Source organism: Sphaerodactylus townsendi, linkage group LG16 (genome assembly GCF_021028975.2).
Source record: "Sphaerodactylus townsendi isolate TG3544 linkage group LG16, MPM_Stown_v2.3, whole genome shotgun sequence".
Classification (NCBI taxonomy): Eukaryota; Metazoa; Chordata; class Lepidosauria; order Squamata; family Sphaerodactylidae; genus Sphaerodactylus; species Sphaerodactylus townsendi.
In genome coordinates, this window is record NC_059440.1 from 19,302,254 (window position 1) to 19,319,844 (window position 17,591).

The window sequence follows — 17,591 nt, forward strand, 5'->3', positions numbered from 1 at the left end:
TGCCCTCTGCGCCTCACTGCACTTGATGTGGGCAAGTTCAGACCCGGGTGTGCCAGCATCTCAGCCGGGCGATGGTACAGCCTGGCAAAACACCTGGTGATCTCAGTACATCCCTGGCTGTCTGCTAAACGCTTTCTCTGGATAGTAGCTCCTTTGCCCAGGACCGCAGTGGCAGTGTGCGGCTAACCCCCGTGTGCTACCTACCCCTGCTGGAGTGCCGCCCAGCCCTTACCAAAACAAGGTGGCTGGCGGCATCCTCCGTGCTGCTTTGCCCTTTGTTGGCGTGAGCATCTCTGCTGAAACGTGACGGAAGCCCTGTGGATGCTGCTGGGAGCGCTCGCCTGTGCCGATGCTCCCTGTGGCTGGTGTTTTGGAGAACGGGCAGCTCCGCCTGCGTGCCTGGCCCCTGTACCTGCCGCACAGTATCCACCGAAGCTGTACAGTGCTGGCGTGCTACGTCTGTGGGCTCCGAGCCTTTCATTGTTATGCTGGTGGCGTGAAGCGCCTGCTGGAGGCAGCCCCTTCTGGGAGCCTCGGTGTCTCCATCATCTTTGTGCTAACTGAGCCGAGTCTGGGGTTACCCCCGGAGTCTCTCGTGGGCGAGGCCCTGCAGAAACTGTGAAGCCAGATGCGAACCAGCCTTGGTTTTACTAGCTTGGTGTTCTTTGGGCATCGCTTTATGGGAAAGGGCTACGAAGCTTCTGTTGGCGGGAGTGGAATGGAGCCTGTGCTCCATCCTCTGCTTTACTTGTGCGCGTAAAGTGCCGTCAAGTTGCATCCAACTTATAGCAACCTCGTAGGGTTTTCAAGGGAAGAGACTAACAGAGGTGGTTTGCCGTTGCCTGGCTCTGGGTAGCTATCCTGGACTTCCTTGATTGTGTCCTGTCAGTTACTAACCAGGACGAACCCTGCTTGGCTTTTGAGAGCTGCCCAGGCTATCCCAATAAGGTTTTGATTCGTTGCAAGCCTCTGCAACCCTGAACATAGGAACATAAGCAAGAGCCTGCTGGATCAGACCAGAGTCCATCTAGTCCAGCACTCTGCTACTCACAGTGGCCTTTGGGATGTGAAAGCAATGGCCTTCTGCTGCTGCTGCTCCCGAGCACCTGGTCTGCTAAGGCATTTGCAGTCTCAGATCATGGAGGATCAAGATTGGTAGCCATAGATCGACTTCTCCTCCATAAATCTGGCCCGATCTTGGCAGATCTCAGAAGCGAAACAGGGTCTTCCCTGGCAAGTTTTTGGATGGGAGACCTCTGAGATATACCAAGGTCACGACACAGAGGAAAGGCAAACCACCTCTGACTGTCTCTTCCCAAACCTCACCAGATCCTGCAAGAGAGCTATGACTTGGCAAAAACACAACAAAAGCAAAACAAAAGCATCTACAGCGCAAATGTAGGTCAGCTTCTAAAAGAAGGAGTTGGAACCCTTGCAGCACATTCCAAAACAGAGTTATGCCCTTCTAAGCCCATTGTCTTCAGTAGATTTAGAAAGGCATAATCCTGTTTAGGAGTATATTGTATGCCCATGTAAGAAGTCTATCTGCTATTGGTCATCGTTTGGAGATGTTTTCTTCTATGGAGGCTTATGAGCCACAGAAAGCATTTTGCCGTTCAGGTGGCCCTGCCTCAAGAGATCTGAATTCAAGTACATTCTTGGCCGCTTTGCAAAGCATGGCTAAACATTTTCCTTACAAGTTGGAAGAAGAGTGGAGAAAACTTGGCACCAGACTCGGGCCAATGTTCAGCAGAGATTTCGTGGTGTGAAGAAATTGGATGCCTTGTGTATAAACAGTTTTTACAGCCATGTTAGCAAATGTGTAATCTCTTTGGGGCAGAGGTTTCCTTCTTGTTCAGTAGACCCTTGATTGTGGCAATGGTTCAGAAGTAATTAATGTTGGGCAACTGCTAAGGGTTCAGGTTATGTCTAAATGGATCCTTTACTTTTGATTTCCAAATGTCTCAGCCGTTTGGGGGCACAAGAAATTGCAGTCTGCCTCTTCTATTGAGCTGGGTGGTTTTGCTACTCGTGTTCTTGAATCGCATTTTTTGGAAACCACAGATCTGTGGGATGTCTAGCAAAATATTGTTGGCTACTGGTTGTGGGGCTGAGCCTCAGTCCTCAAGTGCTCAAACCGCCCAACCCTTGAGAGCTGTAGGGCAGGTTGCTTTAGGTCCTTAAGAATATAATGCAGGTCCAACCCTAATGTATGCTGTCCAAAGTTTCAGGGAAACGCTCTAGAGCTGCCCGTGCGTTAGCTCTGCCTTTTGATTGTGGCCTTGAGTGAGTTTAATCATTTTCTCAGCTGTAATTTCCTGTTCTATTAAATGTGGACAAAGGCGACTTGAAATGTCGTTGGTTAATGTTGGCTGTGTGCTTCTAGAGAAGTCAAATGGCGGAGAGTTAGAAAAAGGGGGCTGAATTAAACAGCAAGCGAATAGGCTGAAGCGTCATGGTGTTAGACTCTTGTATAGAGACCATGAAGTATATGGCTTTCTGGTCTCCTTTATGGCTCCCTTAAGACCAGCTTGGTGTAGTGGTTAAGAGCCAGATGGATTCTAATTTGGAGAACCGGGTTTGATTCCTCACTCCTCCACCTCAATGGCAGAGGCTTATCTGGTGAACCAGAAGTGTTTCCACACTCCTGCATTCCTGCTGGGTGACCTTGGGCTAGTCACAGTTGGTTCATAGCTCTCTCAGCCCCACCTACCCCACAAGGTGTCTGTTGTGGGGAGAGGAAGGGAAAGGAGTTTGTAAGCCACCTTGAGTCTCCTTACAGGGGAGAAAGGTGGGGTATAAATCCAAACTCCTCTTCCTCCTCCTCTTCCTCCTCTTCCTCCTCCTCCTCCTCCTCCTCCTCCTCCTCCTCCTCCTCCTCCTCTTCTTCTTCTTCTTCTTCTTCTTCTTCTTCTTCTTCTTCTTCTTCTTCTTCTTCTTCTTCTTCTTCTTCTTCTTCTTCTTCTTCTTCTTCTTCTTCTTCTTCTTCTTCTTCTTCTTCTTCTTCTTCTTCTTCTTCTTCTTCTTCTTCTTCTTCTTCTTCTTCTTCTTCTTCTTCTTCCAGTTTTGAATGATGCCTGTTTTTATGACCTGTTTTCACCAGCCAGAAGGGAAATGCCTCCCAGACAACTAGACATAAGAGCAGTTTTTTCCCGAATGCCATCACTCTGCTAAACAAATAATTCCCTCGATAATGTCAAACTATTTATTATATATTTATTATATAATTACTGCACTACTTTTTTCATCATTCCTATTACCCATCTCCTCCCACTTATGACTGTATGACTATAGCCTGTGCTGACATTTCATTTCATTTATTTTATGATTTTACATTTTATGTTTTCATTACTATTGATTGTTTCCTGATTGCTTACTAGACCTATATGACAATCATTAAGTGTTGTACCTTATGATTCTTGACAAATGTATTTTTCTTTTATGTACACTGAGAGCATATGCACCGGAGACAAATTCCTTGTGTGTCCAATCACACTTGGCCAATAAAGATTCTATTCTATTCTATTCTATTCTATTCTATTCTATTCTATTCTATTCTATTCTATTCTATTCTATTCTTCTTCTTCTTCTTCTTCTTCTTCTTCTTCTTCTTCCCTCCGTCACTTGTAATACTGGACTGGCTTTCTTGCTACGTGGGATAGTTTCTCTTCTCAGCAACTGGCTGTCAGCTTGTCTTTCTGAGCCAGTGACATGCTATGTTAGCTGAAAACTAACAGCGCCCATCAGGCCACACTGAGGGTTGTTCAAAAGATTCTCCATTTCTCTTCCTGGAGCTTTCTTGAGGGAATTGTCTGGGAGGCATTTCCCTTCCGGCTGGTGAAAACAGGTCATAAAAACAGACATCATTCAAAACTGGAACCGGGGTCAGTAACCTTTTATAATGAAAAAGCCGTTTGACGTCAGAACTCAGAGCAAGAGATCAACAAAGAGCCACTGTAAAAGAGGCTCTCTGCATAACTGAAAATATACATTTTTATAACTGTTATAAATATAATGTAGATATAATTCCCTGCTTTCCTTCCCAGTGGGGCCCCAAAAGGGCTTACAACACTGTTCTTCCCTGCTTCATTTCTTCAGTTAACCCACCCTGCAACATAGCTTAGGCCAGTGGTGGCGAACCTTTGGCACTCCAGATGTTATGGACTACAATTCCCATCAGCCCCTGCCAATTGGCCATGCTGGCAGGGGCTGATGGGAATTGTAGTCCATAACATCTGGAGTGCCAAAGGTTCGCCACCACGGGCTTAGGCCTTAAGCTGAGAGAAAGGGGCGGGCTGCCAGGATTCACCCAGTGAGATTCGAACCTGGTTCCCCAGATCCCAGTCTGACACAGTGCTGACTCTCTACAGCTCAGCTTTACCAATAAATGACTTGTTGATCAATAATCCGTAAGGTTTCTCCAATCGAAACAGTGTTTGTGGCAACTCTCTTAACAGGAAACAAAACACTCGAGGCCTCACAGTAAGTAATAAATATACAATCTTCCGTGAGGCACAGATTTATGCCAGTATGTTAAAACAACCGCACAGGGTGCCTGTGAGACATATTTTTTATTTACTGTCAGATCACACATATGCCGCTTCCTGATAAAAGGCTTGCAACAACCCGTGTTTGACAGCAGAAATATGGATTATTAACACGTCAGCGATCGGTAACATCGTTGTACAGTTCCAGTTATATTAATGGGCTTTCTCAGGCTGGCTTTTTTTTGTTGGTCTGTTGCTCTAAATGTTGGCTCGTTGGTTTTTAAACGGTTGCTGACCCCTGGCAAAACTGGTCCCCAATTAGGGGCCCAGGCCTTATCTTTTCACTGTCTGGTTCTGCTTTCAGGAAAATAAAATAAAACAAAGCACACAGGCCGCTGTGTGTTCTCCGTTGCTGGATTTGCAGAGGTGCTGTTATCTCTCTCTGTGTGTTTTTGTAACAGTGTACAGTGTACTGGCCAGCGAAGAATGTTAATGCATTGCATGAGTGATTCTCGATGGTAATTGAGTTACATTTGCTTAGAATTAATTATAGGAAGCCAGAGAGCCTGGCCTGGCCTCAGGAGCCCAGTGAAGAACTTGGCATATTTCCTTCATGGAAGAGGAGGAGGGGCATTTCCAGTTCAGTTTTCAGTGGAAGGAACCTCACTAGAACACCAGATTGTTTCAGTTGGTTGGACTCTATTGGCTTCCCTCAGAGAATCATGGGAATGATAGTTTGGTGAAGGTGTTGAGAATTCGCTGGTAGACATGGCCTCCCCAGCTCAATAAAGCCACGGCAATTCCTCTCGAGAACAAATTATTATTAAACCAGGAAAAGTTAAAGGCGGCAGGGAAAGAGGAAGACTCGGCATGAGGTGGATCGACTCAGTCAAGGATGCCACAGGCTTTAGTTTGCAGCCCACGATCTGATGTTTTGGAGGTCGTTCATTCATCGAGCCATCATATGTTGGAAGTGACTTTTATGGCATTTAACACACACACAGTCTGTGAGGTACCTATGCCCTTGAGTTATGTTAAGAACAGTTCTGCTGGATCAAACCGATGGTTCATCTTCTCCATCATTCTGGTGCACAGTGGCCATCCAATTGTCCTGAGGGCCAATAAACTAAGATTTAGAGGCTAAGGCCGTCCTTCAGTGGCCCTTTCCCCACTTACCCTTGTCGGGGGGTTGCTGCACGCAATTCCCAGCGCGCGCAATTCCTGGCACGCGCCCCGGCTTCCCCACAACCCCGCGCTCTGTGCGGGGTCATCAAAAGGCTCCATTTGAAAAGGCACCAGGAATTACATGCACTGAGGAGTGCGAGAGAGGCAGCGTCGGGGCGGCTGCGTTCTTGCCGCCCCTGAAGTGGGGAGTGCAGCTGGACCCCACGCTACTTTAGGAGAGTAGCATGGGGCTTAAGGTAAGTGGGGAAAGGGCCAATGTTGCCTCTTGGAGCTGGGTTTTAGAGGTTTGCTGGAGATTCCCTTTTTCCAACCGTGGTAAGTAGCCATGGACGGATGTCTCCTTGCTAAATCTGTCCCAGCCTCCTTTTAAAACCACCTGTTCTCATTGCCATCATTACCATCACTGGCACAAAGCAGTTACTCATTGAGTAAAGGGATATTATCTGCCTTATACCTATTTTCCATCAATTTACTTGAGTTCCTCTGCGATTAAGGTGAAGAATAAAAAAAAGTTCCCTCTGCACACTTTCTCAACCCCCTATTAAATTCTGTAAATCTCTATCATATTCCCCCGTAGCTGTCTTTTTTCTAAACATAGGCAGATTTCGCATGGGCCAAAAACAGCAGTGTGAAAACGGTGTGAAAATGGTGTAAAAGGGTTTATAATGTTTTCACACCATTTTCACACCGCTGTTTTTGGCCCATGCGGAATCAGCCTAAAAGTCCCAGGTTCTTCAGCCTTTCGTCAGCAAAAAGCTTCTCCAGCCTATAATCATCTTCGTTATCCTCCTCTGTACTGATGCTGGAGAAAACCAATCATCACCAAAGCTGTGTTGTTCATTATCAAAGGCCGTCCATGTCGTCTCTCAAATTCATTGACCACCAGGAAGTCCTGGTGGTCCAATGACTTCAGGAGCCACCTCACCCTCAAGTGGGGGATGCTCCTCACCTCAAGGTAGGGAAGGAGATACTCAATGGAGCCTGACAAAGGAGAGGAGGCATCTGCTGAAATCATTAATGTTATAAACAGGCAGAAACAGTCGCTTCTTTGGAAGGTGAAGCCCATTTCCAGAGGTGTTTTTTTCCTCCTAGCCCACCCCTGCTTGTATGGCTAATAGCGAATGTGTTAAGAGAGTATCTGGGACCTTCCGAAGCAGTTGAAGGAGGAGATGTTGAGTTTAAGTGCAGTGCTGATGTCAAGACTCCCTTCTGGTTCAGTTCTGAAATGCCCTTCTCAAGCTATGTGCTGGAACCTGTGGCTGAGGAGAGCATTTCCATTTGTGGGCACCTCAGATGATGGAGACTCGCAAGGGTTCTTTGGGCGTTCAGGATTTCCTGTTTTTAATTGTTTAGCCAGCTAAAAGACTTCTTGTTGGTTCTTGCCGTGTTCCTCCATCAATGGAATGCGTGTTCCAGCTGGGCTGGAAGCTATGGCTTCCTTCAGAGTCTTTTGTGAAAATAGGGGTTGCGTTTTTCCACTGTCTGCTCCTTTCATCTGGGAAGAGGTTTAGAGATGCTGCATTTTTGGAAATGCTGAAATGGGGGGCGGGGATTGAGAGGCAATTGTGGAAAAAGTAATATTTGAGGGAAAATTGAAATATACAATTGCTTTTTCAGAGAATGCATTGCTTAAGCTTAGCGTATCAAATTGAGTTATTTGGCATGTTCATGAAATTGGAGTGCCTAACAATGCAATCCACAAAGAGGGGTGGGTGGGACTGAAAGGACTCAGGGAGCAGCATTACCCTGATGCCAGCATAAATGGCACTATACTCTGTTCCACAGAAATATGATAGTTTGGTCAGTTGAGGTACAGCAGTTGAGGGAATTGTATACTTCCGCATCAGACTATAGTCCCGAAAGAATATGAGAATTATCATTCATTTTTACGCTTCCTTTGTCAAAACCTTTATTTTGTGCGTTATTGAACATGGTGCTTTGATATAAGAGCGTTTATGCCATGCCAAAATGTATTTTTGCTTTCAAATGGATAGGGTAGCAGGGTTAGGTTAACTTAGCACTCACTCTGTATTCATACCAGTGCTGTATCAATAGGGGGGGAAAATTAAAACGGAGGGGGGAAATGGAATTGGCAGGAGAGGGGGAGATGGCTGACCAAAGGAAAGAGAAAATGGCTGAAACAGAGGATAGGCTGCAATGAGGGAAAATTCTATGTGAAATTGACAAAGCTGATCAAATCCACCAAGCCTCTTCTCTGATTGAAGAAGAAGAAGAAGAGTTTGGATTTGTATCCCCCCTTTCTCTCCTGTAGGGGCTTACAATCTCCTTGCCCTTCCCCCCTCACAACAAACACCCTGTGAGGTGGGTGGGGCTGAGAGAGCTCCGAAAAGCTGTGACTAGCCCAAGGTCACCCAGCTGGCATGTGTGGGATTGCACAGGCTAATCTGAATTCCCCAGATAAGCCTCCACAGCTCAGGCAGCAGAGCGGAGAATCAAACCCGGTTCCTCCAGATTAGATACACGAGCTCTTAACCTCCTACGCCACTGCTGCTCCTTGAATGTCAGTTTCTGGAGCTCTGTGTGAAAACGACAAATCTGTACTGATTCACCCTAAAAATGGAGGAGGGCAAAGAGAAAATGGCTGAAGGGGAGGTTGGGCAACTACATGGGGGCATGAATAAGGGCCAGGAGTTTGGTGGGGCAGATAAAGACCGAATCATTATGATCATATCAGATCTCAGGCGGAGCACTCTACAACAAAGAAGGTCTGGCATGCTTTGTTCTGTGGCAGAGGAACATACAACCGCACTAACATCTTTCTGTGGCACAGACTATAGTGATGGTGTAGGGCAGTGGTGGCGAACCTTTGGCACTCCAGATGTTATGGACTACAATTCCCATCAGCCCCTGCCAGCATGGTCAATTGGTGCAGAATCTCATACAGCACTGGCACAGAATCTCATAACAAGGAGGCATTGCCAGGGTGGCGTCAGCCTTAACACTGGGGCCTTACGGTCCATTAATGCCTCCATGAATTTCCCAGCATGAATGCCAGCAAGGAACAATGTCTCACCCCCTTGTGCTGCATAGGGTGCTTTCCAGAGATGGGGAAGTGTCACTGTTGCATTTCTGGCTGCAGCTAGCAAGCCTTTTAGGAGGAGGCACAGTTGCACCGTGGCTGTGCCTTCCCTGGCCTCAGCACACTTACACCCCCCACCCCTCCGGATTGCGCTGCCGGTCTTCTACAGTGAAACCTGGAAAGTCAAAAAAATTGCGAAGTCCTATGTATTTTGCACTAGATTAGCAGACTTCTGTTCTTGGCAAATGTTGCCATTTCAGAAGGAAAAATTGTAATCAGAAACACAGATTTTGCAATAAACAAAAGGATATTTATTAGTTGAACAAACTGTCCTGACAGTAGTCAGTTACTTGAGACCAAGTTAAATGTTCCAACTTTGAAAACATTGAACTGTTTAGTACTGTTTTCCATTCAGTATTAATTTTGGCCCAAACTGGTTGCATGTAAAGTATGAACATTCTTGAAAATAGATGATGTACGCCTGCGTTAGCCACAAGAACGATATGTGTTGTCTTACATAAAAAGCTTTGTAGTGCATTTGGTGAATGAGGAAAACATTGTCTTAATACACCCCTTTTCTTGAATTTTCCAGCCCCCTTCCCCCACATATCTACAGAGCATTCATATCAAAAGTAACCATCGGGCATTTCCTTCTCTTTGCGGTCTCTGACACCAAATTGTGTTGTCCTATAATCTCTGCTCTTGAGAGTATATTTTGCATGAAAATTAGTGATTCATGTATTGGTATTTTCATGCTCTCCTCCCTTCCCCCGTGGAGTCTGCTGTGGAGCTCTCGCTTGTGTTCATAATCCAAACCAATGACAAGAATCTTGGAATGCATGATTTATTAGGTGATTGAGACTCCCGTTTGCCAGATGCCATCCTTCGGATATAAAAATGTAATATCCTGATGCAACAGTTATTTGCATTTCTCAGGGTGCTTAAAAATCCTTTCTTGCCTGGGGGAACCTCTCCGTCTGCCTATTTTTCAGGCATCTGTCGGCAGACCAAATCCCTGCATTCTAATCTCTTGTTACTGACATGCTAGACTGTTGTCGGGATTATGGATTTCTGCACCTGCCTTGTAGGATTGGCTAAAGATGCTTTCGATAATATTTTGTGTTTCCTGGCGTTTGAGTGGAATGAACACTTGTTTGCGCGAGTCTGTCATTTGTCGCTTGGCTGTTCCATACCTGCTGTGACTGCATTATATCGTTGCTGATTACAGTGCATTAGTCAGGGCTCTCTTCCCAGCATCACATTACAAATCTCAGTTTTAGATTAAGTGGCCCTAAAAAGTCTAATAACACTGTTCGCGATAGAGATGCGTATTCCTGCTGGCACTGGGGTTGCTTGGCAGTTTTCCCTTCTGGGCCTGTTTTTTTTTTTTAAATCAGGGTTGCCCTGAAGTGGAAAACCTTGTAAACAGGGCTAGCAAAATATTCCCAATCTGCAAAGGCTGGCAGGATTCCTGGGTCCCACTGTGGTATTAGATAAGCAGTGTTATGTACTGTAGCCATGAGAGGGAGTGGGGAATGCTAAGTGAATGTGCAGAGGTCATTAGAGTGCGGTCAGCCATGCTAACTATCTTGCACAACTGAGCGCACAGCAAGCCGCCACTAATCATGGCCAGCCCCACACACTCTACTGTGCCTTTTTTCCTTTTTCTGGGATTTCTGAAATCAAACTGGAGAGACAGGAATGTGTAATAAAGCCCCCCCTCCTCTCTTGTGAGTCTGTAGATGCCTTTCGAATTTTTGAAAGGTAGGCTTGACCACAAAATGACTGCTGCTGTAAGGGATGAGTGCTGTCACAAAATGGCTGCCGCTGGGGCCAGTTATAGAATACCTGCTACTGTGGAAGCTGGGACTATTCACAAAACATTGGAAGGTTAAGAACATAAGAATATAAGAACTAGCCTGCTGGATCAGACCAAAGTCCATCTAGTCCAGCTCTCTGCTACTCGCAGTGGCCCACCAGGTGCCTTTGGGAGCTCACATGTAGGATGTGAAAGCAATGGCCTTCTGCGGCTGTTGCTCCCGATCACCTGGTCTGTTAAGGCATTTGCAATCTCAGATCAAAGAGGATCAAGATTGGTAGCCATAAATCGACTTCTCCTCCCATAAAATCTGTCCAAGCCCCTTTTAAAGCTATCCAGGTTGAGTGGCCATCACTCACCTCCTGTGGCAGCATATTCCAAACACCAATCACACGTTAGCATTGAAGAAGTGTTTCCTTTTATTAGTCCCTAATTCTTCCCCAGCATTTTTTTCAATGGATGCCCCTGGTTCTAGTGTATTGTGAGAAAGAGAGAAAAATTTCTCTCTGTCAACACATTTTCTACCCCATGCATACTCTTTGCATAGACTTCAATCATATCCCCCCCTCAGCCGCCTCCTCTCCAAACTAAAGAGTCCCAAACGCTGCAGCCTCTCCTCATAGGGAAGGTGCTCCAGTCCCTCAATCATCCTTGTTTGCCCTTCTCTCTGCACTTTTTTCTAGGCCCTCCCTCCAATATCCTTTTTTTGAGATGCGCACTGGTAAGAACTGGACACAGTGCTCTAAGTGCTTGGGTCGCACTAATTGCTTTTATATATAAGGGCATGACAATCTTTGCAGTTTCTTATTCTCAATTCCTTTTCTAATGATCCCCAGCATAGAGTTTGCCTTTTTCACCAGCTGCCAGCCGCATTGAGTTGACATTCCCATGGAACTATCAACTAAGACGCCTAAATCCCTTTCCTGGTCTGTGACTGATAGCACTGACCCCTGTAAGCGCAGTGTATGTGAAGTTTGGATTTTTTGCCCCTATGTGCATCACTCTCCTTACATTTTGTTACATTGAACTGCATTTGCCATTTCTGAGCCCACTCTACCTAATTTATCAAGGTCCGCTTGGAGCTCTTCATAACTCCTTTGTGGTTCTCACCACCTACATAATTTGGTATCATCTGCAAACTTGGTCACTCACGCTTACCCACCACCCCTAGCTTCCAGGTCCATCATTTATGAATAGGTTAAAGAGCACTGGTCCCAGAACGGATCCTTGGGGACACCACTCCGACATCTCTCCATTGTGAGAACTTCCCATTTACACCCACTCTTTGTTTTCCTGTTTCTCCAAAAGCCAGTTTTTAATCCATAGGAGGACTTCCCCTCTTATTCCTTCTTCATTGCTGAGTTTTCTCAACAGTCTCCTGGTGAGGAACTTTGTCAAAAGCCTTTTGGAAATCCAGAGTAGACAATGTCCACCGGTTCACCCCTGTCCACATGCCTGTTTACACCCTCAAAAGGAACGCTCTAGTAGAAGTTTGTAAGACAGGATTTGCCCTCTGCAAAAGTTTTTTTTTTTCATGCTGACTCTTTCTCAGCAGGTCTTGCTTTTCTACATGTTGTTTTATAATTTTATTTTTAATGATAGATCTCTACTAATTCTACTCAGGAACAGATGTCAAACTGACTGGCCTTGTAATTTCCCGGGTCCCCTAGATCCTTTCTTAAAGATTGGTGGTGACATTGGCCATCTTCCAGTCTTCAGGGATGGAGCCCTGATTTCAGGGATAAGTTGCATATTAAAGAGTAGAAGATCAAGCAATTTCATGCTTGAGCTCTTTAAGAACTCTTGGGTGAGATGCAATCCTGGGCCAGGGGATTTGCAGTAACATTTAGTTTATCAATGGCTGCCTAGAACTTCTTCCTTGTCCATCACTATCTTCCAGCTTAGTTCCTTGGATTAAGCCTTCCTAAGAAGCTTGTAGTTCAGGTGCAGGAATGTTCCCTCACCTCCTCTTGGGTGAAGACAGATGCAAAGAATTCATCTCAGCTTCTCTGCAATCTCCCTGCCATCTTTTTAGCACACCCTTTGTTCCTTTACACTTTGTCATCTAACGGGCCTACCGCTTCCCTTGCTGGCTTCCTGCTTTTGATGTACTTGAAGAACTGTTTGTTGCTGGTCTTGATGTTCACAGCCATGCATTCCTCATAATCCTTTTTTGCCTCCCTTACAGCTAACTTGCTTCTCTTTTGCCACCATTTGTGTTCCCTCTCATATTCTTCATCAGCCAAACTGGACTTCCATTTTCTAAAAGACATTTTCTTTTTTCTGATAATTTCCCCAACCAAGGTTCCAAGCCAGCCAGCCTTTTATGATGGGCACACCTGTTTTTGAGCAGGTATTATCTGCCTACACATAGGTAATTCCTTGCAGGTTCTTCTGAAGCTCCAGTTGGTTGCAAGAAAGGCAAGAGCGGTACTTTGGTTCAGGAAAGAGGTACTTCGGAGAAGAAGAAAATCCATCGTGGGCACCATGTGAGGATCATAACTCTAGTATTTCTGTCTCTCAGTCCCTCCATAACTCTACTATTTCTGTCTCTCAGTCCATTCCCATAGTCTGCCCCAAATCTCAAAGCTGCCCTTCACTGGTAGCATCCAAGTTAGTAGGAATGGACTCTGGCAGACTGGCGCCTCTCTTCAGAAGCGACACCTTCCAATTCTTTTGTTTTCTGAGTAGAAAGCTTTGTGGTACGCTGCCAACGTAAGCTGCTCCCCTGCTATACCCATGCAGACCTTCCTTAGCTGACTGATGCTTTGCCTATCTTTAACTTCTTTGTGTGTCTTTTCCTCTCCTCTTGCATGGGTAAATAGGAGGGATTAAAAGGCCCATCAGCCCACAGGAGTTGTTTGCAATCCACACACGTCACTTGGAGAATTCGCTTCCTCCTTTCTGCCCAGAAATGAAAAGCAGCTCAATGATAATTTGAGTTTACTGAAGCCAGGCAGTAAAAATGTGTGTGTGCAAGAAAGAGAAAATAAGAAAATAAAGACATGTATTGGCCTTGATTTCCCTTCACCATCCTGCAGAAGGCTGTAGCTGGTTTGGTGGGAAGATGACTTCATTTTTTGCACTTGTTGCTTATTGACTTTCGAAGTATCGCTTTGGCTGGCTTGGCAGGAACAGTCTGATCTGTCAGATGGATGGATTTTTTTTAAAAAAAATCTGTCTTGGCTTAAATAACTTGAAACCTACAGCATCTGGTAGGAACGTGGAGGGGAGGGTGAAGGCCAAGGCCGAATTGTGAAAGCCTCAAACAAAAGGATTTAGACTGAGGCTTGGGAACCGCAGTGGAAAATGATTCCAGCACAGTTCTTTGCAATAATTTGAAGAGATAAGAGTAAAGGAAAATGGAGGGAATGCTAAGACAGGAAGTGGGCCAGACCCCGTGAACTGGCTTTACAGCTAATGCTGGGATTCCATGTACTGCTGCTCTGAGCTCTGCTTGACACGGCTTCATTTAAAAGCAGGGGGCTGCCAAGATGGAGATGGGAACTGGGGGCAAAATTCATATGACCCTGACTCAGCTGGAAGGCACCAGGGAACTGGAATGCAGCTGGTGTAGTAAAGTCTGGGTTCAAATGTGAACTATGCCATGCAAGCTGTCTAGACCAGTCATTAACTTACAACCTGACCTACCTACCACACAAGTGTAATTGTTGTGAGGCTCAAACGAAGAAGGGGGGAACCATATTATAAGCTACTTTGGGTCCCTATTGGGAGAGAAATCAAGGAATAAATAAATAAACAAGCAAACAGCATGCCTGTTTCCAAATTCTCCTGGAACATAGATGAAATAAATCCATACCTGGGAGTAGAGTGAGTGTGTACTTGTGAGGTACGTTCCAGAGCAAAGTTCCAAGTTCCAGCCCTTCCCAGATGGCTGCAGCAAGGAAAACCTGTTCTCTGTAAAACAATTCACTCTAAGGAGTTGCTTTTTGTTTCTGTTTTCCAAAAAAAAGGCCAAAGTGGTAGAGGGAGAACATAGGCCTGGGGTCCTCAAAATGGTGTCCGTTGACATCTTATGCCTGCCTGGCGCTTGCCAAATGCTTGTACAAAGTGGGAGAGGCTAGGTGCAGCTTTTGCCCAGCAAGGTTTCTGATTACCTGTGTAGATCAAAAGACACCCTGTTGAACAGCGTTTCTGCCTGCATTATTAAAGTGTTTCTATTGGTTATATATAACCTTGATCCATGACATTTTGTGGATGGCTCCACCTCCTTCAGCAACCATTTTGTGACTGGCTCCACCCACTGCAACAACCATTTTGGAGCTATGCCCTTCATGCTGTGCCAGAATTCCAAAAAAGCCTACAGGCTCCAAAAGTTTGGGCACGCTGGCAAAGACCTAGCTAGTTGCTTGGTGGAATCCTTCCTGCCCACTATAACATATATCTCTATATAGAATATATCTATATTTATATAGGGTTTATATCTATGGGGAGGAAAGATCAAACTCCACACTACGCCCAGCGAAGCTGCATGAGTCCTGCACTTCCCTAAATGGTGAGAAGCAGTTAAATAGATTTCTTTTTTAAACTGGCACATTTGCAAGTAAATAAACTGCAGTAACGCAATAGTCATTTTAGGACTAATGTAAATACAGTGTGGTGTGGTGTGTACAGTATCAGACTAGGATCTGGGAGACCTGAACTCAGATCCCTGCTCTGCTGTGGAATCTTGCTGGGTGACATGGGTCCAGGGACATGTTCTCAGCCTAACTTACCTCTCTCTTTTTTTGTGAAGATAAAATTGAGGAGAGAACGATGTAAGCCTCTTTGGATCCTCATTAGGGAGAAAAGCAGGTTATGAATGACATAGTCGTTTATGTAGTCAGCAAGTTTTTGGGTTCATTTGAGTTTTTCATTAGGGTGTACGCTAAGCAAGAAAACAGAAAAAGTGGCGAAGAGAAATATTGCTGGACACGATGTTCAAAAAGCCTCAGCCTGCAATTTGTAATAGTTTTGCGCAGAATGAGATTTAGCATTTTAATGGAGCCATATGCATGTTCAGGCAGAAGTAAGATCCACGTCTTCCCCCGAGTAAGCATGCGTAGGATTGCAGCCTGTATCCAATCAATTGTGCTTGCTGTGAAAAGACATCATGTCTCACCAAAGAGTGCCTGGACAACGAAGTAGAACTATGTTCTCCCTTTGAAAAAATAATAATTTGGATGTGCCCTGTTGTGAACTGGATCACAATCTCTTATAAAGTGGAACGGAGGAACAGAAAAAACAGCACAGCAGTTGTCCTTTACTAGCAAAGCCGGAGATTAATTTTAGGTGGTGTATTACGTGCAGAGTCATATGATTTGTTTTCGTATGATACTTAGTTTGGATGTGAATGTTATTAGGGGGCATACAGGATCTTTGGGACCCCTGGTGGCTTCCCAATAGCACTGAGGGGAGGGCGTTGTGGACCCTTCCTCTGAACCCCCTCCAAATTTCTGCAGAACAGTTGCTCTAGCTCTGATGACAGCCATGTCGGTTTGGCTTCTTATGTTAATTGGTTTTCTATTGGAAGGTAGGAAGGGGAAATGGTCTGTAGGGAGGAAAATGGTCTGTAGGAAGGAAAGGCAAATGTGCAATGAACCTCTTCCTGCCCGCCCATGGGGAGGTTGTGGAGTTTCCTTGCTTGCTTTTGTTTTTAGGAAAAAAGCTGGTAGGGTGACTCAGAATGGCCATGGAACATATGCAGAGTGCCTTTCTTCAGCAACAAATAACCATAGCAAGCATTACAAGACAGGGAGCAACCAGGTTAAAGGTTTGGCATCCTGGCAGAAATCCAGAAATCAACCCTAGGTGTTCCCTCTACACATCATTTTGATAAAAATCCATTCTTCTTGATCTGCACTAATATCTGCAGTATATTATGTACCAGCCAATGCAAATAGACCTATAATCTATTGAAAATTGTACTGCATCTCAAAAAGCAATTTAAATCAGTATTTAAATTATCAAGGAAAAGAAGCTGGATAAGAGCACTGATTTGAAGTTGGAACTTCTCGATATTATTACGTACTTCTTAAATAAAGCTGTATTTGTTACAACCTGATTTCAGATGTAGATTTCAGACTGAGAAGAGTCTTCATACAGCTGTAAATTTCTCAAGTATTTAAATCTTATTAAATTTAATAAGCTTACTATTTTTAAAAATCTTTTTAGTTGAGGCTAATGGCCTCAGATAGTGTCTCTTTGATAACCTGCAGCCATGTCATGTTTTTGTAGGGAGATGCTTTTTGGAATCAACAGCAGAAGGGATTTCTTTTTCCCTGTGTTCCCGACTGCTTTTAGAGTGCAGTCCTAAGCATAAACTCTTCTAAATCCATTGAAGTCATTGGGCTTAGAAGGGTGAAACTCCTTTTAGGATTACACTGCCCATCTGCCTTGGCAAACTCCATTTCCAACTTGAAATGGGAAATCTTACTCTGAAGCAGGGGCTGGTGGGTAGTTACTGAGCAAATCGGGAATAAAAACTCGCACTCTTGTAGGTAACTCCTGGGATGATGAGCAAGCACCCTCCCCACATCAAGTCATAATATGAGCCCATGAACAACATATGCCAGGGGTCTGCAACCTGCAGCTCTCCAGATGTTCATGGACTACAATTCCCATCAGCCCCAGGGGCTGATGGGATTTGTAGTCCATGAACATCTGGAGAGCCGCAGGTTGCAGACCCCTGAACTATGCTATATGGTGGCTGGCAGATGTTTTCCCATGCACATTTTTAAATTAAAAAGCAGCTTTTAATAAATTCACCATTGTATCTTCCACCCCAGATACAATTTGTTTATTTCGAGGATTTATAACTGTATGCTCAAGGCTGCATACAGCAGATGTCTGCAAAATATGAGATTATAAGGGTGTGCTGTGTGTGTTCAGGGATAAGGCAAAGATATTCTGCTTGTGCTCAGAAGCCACCCTATTTATGTGTTCCAAGGAACCAAATGTTCTGAATCAAAGCTGTGTCAAGCAGACTTCAGATTTAATTCTGATAATGTTGAAGGGCCTGGTTACAGATTCTTTACTGAACAAGCAAGTACAAAGATTC

At 44.9% G+C, this 17,591-nt stretch overlaps 1 protein-coding gene across 1 annotated transcript in view; it reads left to right on the plus strand.

The window, feature by feature from the left end:
* The window catches only part of LRRC75A (leucine rich repeat containing 75A), a 69,325-nt gene that overhangs the window by 858 nt on the left and 50,876 nt on the right, over window positions 1–17,591 (plus strand). The window lies entirely within an intron of this gene.